The following is a 2923-nucleotide window of genomic DNA, read 5'->3' on the forward strand; positions in this document are numbered from 1 at the left end:
GGTGCCTGATCAGGGGATGGACATGGCCATGACAATGCCTCCAGGGAGGAGACGAAGCCCACAAGGCGTCATTGTTGCCCGCGGCCACAACAACCCACAGGTTTCTCTTCGGCCATGTTCATCAAGTTTCGATACTATGCCTTTATAATCTCTCGAAACCTCCAAAAAGATTTATTGAGCAATTTTTTCACCGTCACCAACCCATGTTCCACAACAATCTAATCTAGAGCTATTTTTGATACCTTGTCAGACTAGGAATTCACCGTTGGAGCTATCTTCATCAACACCGTTGGAGTTATATATATATATATATATATATATATATATATATATATATATATATATATATATATATATATATATATATATATAAAGAGAGAGAGAATGAGAGAGAGAGAGAGAGAGGAGTTGGACCTCATCGTCGTGAGTCCCGATGTAAAATATCCCTCATCGCGGGACTATTGAGAATTCATCTCAAAGGGGCGGAAGTCCCGACTTACAAGGCCACACTTACCACTCAATCTGCTCAACAACAGTACAATGTATGACTAAGTGCATAATCAGGATCTCCCGTGGAGATTTTAGATAAAAGGCATGCGCGCGACTTTATAGATAAAGACACCAGACAGAGTTCGAACACTAACAACCAACGAAACAGACAGATAAAATGTTGCCCCAAACGCGGGCTCACCCGAAGTTTAGAGAGATACATGGCTCCCAGGACAGCACACGTACGGCACGCAGGCCGGAGGAACTAAGAATGATATAGCCAGCAACTAGTCAACGCCAAAGCAACTAAGCAACATGCTCCTGTCTGGCTAGGGAAGACGCCGAGGCCCGCACTTTAGATATCAGGAGATCAAGAGCATCCCAGTCCTCCGTCTTAGTCAATGATCTCCACTGCTACAGGAACATACATGATTTAAATAAGCAATCAGCAGGCTTAGCAGGGAAAACATGGTCGATGGTAAATTTTATTCCTAGTCATCCATAAAGACCAGCACATAGCTCCAAGGCCAACCCAGAAGACCCTTTTAGAAATGCTAGTCAAAGAATTAGCAAGGGCCCGAATCTTAGAGAAGGATGAGGGGTCCCATGAGACCTGGAGCCAGGATCTAACACATCTCCAGACCAACTTGGCCAAAACACAGTGGAAAAAAAATGTGATTCGTGTCCTCCAAAGCACCGTAGTGGGCGCAGAAATCCGATCCCGGGCCATCCATAAAGACCAGCACATAGCTCCAAGGCCAACCCAGAAGACTAAGTCCCAATTATTAGCCGAGAGCTCGGCGATTGAGATGTTTGGGTTGGGACAATAGGAAAAGAGTGTGGGAAAACTCACAGACAGAGGTGAGTCTCCACACCACCAATCAAGCCAGAAGCAAACAGAGGAGCCGTCCCCGACAACGAACTTAACATGGGCCAAAAACAAAGGCCTAACTTTGACCAAATTCTTCCAGAATTGTGAGCCTCCGTGCGCAGAAGCAAACAACGGGATAGAAAGAGGGAAGTACGTAGCTTGAAGGATAGAGAACCATAAGGATCCAACTCCTGTTGTCATAATTTTTCACCACCATGTAATCAGTAGGCATTTATTCATGATGGTAGTGTTAATAATGCCCAACCCCCAAAGGTTTTTTGGTCTACACATAAGTTTCCACCTAACAAATCTGTATTTGCGCCTATTGTCTGCCACATTCTAGTAGAAAACACCTGTATGCTTATGAAAGCATGTGTGCGTGCCAACCGAGAGCAGATAGAAGCACATGAAAAACATTGGTAAGGAGGATAAGCAAGCGTTGATCAGCGCCACTTTCCCAGCATTAGTATTGTATCTATCTCGCCAAAGGAGGACCCTATTGCCCACTTTAGCCACGGCAGGAGCAAATTCTTTCTCATAAAGCATATCAGGGGAGATAGGGAGGCCCAGATATTTAAACAGGAAAGGTCGTCCCAACTTACAATTGAGGAGGTGGGCCACCCTTAAGGCCTCGATATTATCCACACCAATAACTATGACCTCACTTTTAGAGAAGTTAATTTTGAGACCCGACAGTGCCTTGAAGCACAAAAGAATAAACTTGAGGTGAGCGATGCAGGATTCATTTAGGTCTACCATAATGATAGTGTCATCCGCATATTGGAGATGAGTGACCCCTTCAGCATCGATCTTTTTTGATATAAATTGGTTCCAGGTGTTACCTTTGAGTGGCACGTAGCCTCTTTCCGTTAGCTCCCGGAGCCGCATGTGGGCCCTCAGTGATGCAGCGCTACAAGTCCAGAGCACCATGCTCGGCACGCCCAGCTCCCGCGCCACGTCCAGCGTGAAGCTCATCAACACCGTCGGCAGCATGCAGGTCACCGGTGGCACGCCTGGGGTGCCGTTGAGCCGCAGGAGGAGCTCCTTCAGCGGCTCCGCGGACCGCTGGCTCGTGGCGGCAGACAGCCTGAGGTCGTAGTCCTCGACGTCCCGGTCAAGGTTTTGGATCCCAAGTGTACATTTTTTCTCGAGGGGCACCGGAATTTGCGGTTACCATGGTAACCGCGAAACACCGGAAAAAATTCAAACGAAATTTGAAATTAAATTTTGAATTCAAATATTTTTGAAATCGATATAGATAGAGGTTTAACTCCCTAAGTTATCACTTATCTGCTCCTGGCGTAGTGGCTATTCAAGCCGAACTCCCCCTTGCTAAAAGGTCACGAGTTCGACACATGTCCAGTCCAACAAATTTCTAGCTTTTTTTAACTTTTGCATATCAAAAAGATATTAAAAACCGTGTGTCAAGATTCGAACCCACAACGTGCTGTTGAGGAAAGGCTGGCGTTGCACTAGGCCACGACCACTTTCGTTAAAATAGAAGAGATGGCCTTTATTTAACTACACTCTGAACGTTTGAATTCAAAATTTTCGAGATTTTTT

General features: G+C 45.6%; 1 pseudogene; it reads right to left on the reverse strand.

The window, feature by feature from the left end:
* LOC119305852 overlaps positions 1–2923 on the reverse strand; it is a 5235-nt pseudogene that overhangs the window by 1838 nt on the left and 474 nt on the right.

This window comes from Triticum dicoccoides, chromosome 5B (genome assembly GCF_002162155.2).
Source record: "Triticum dicoccoides isolate Atlit2015 ecotype Zavitan chromosome 5B, WEW_v2.0, whole genome shotgun sequence".
Classification (NCBI taxonomy): domain Eukaryota; kingdom Viridiplantae; phylum Streptophyta; class Magnoliopsida; order Poales; family Poaceae; genus Triticum; species Triticum dicoccoides.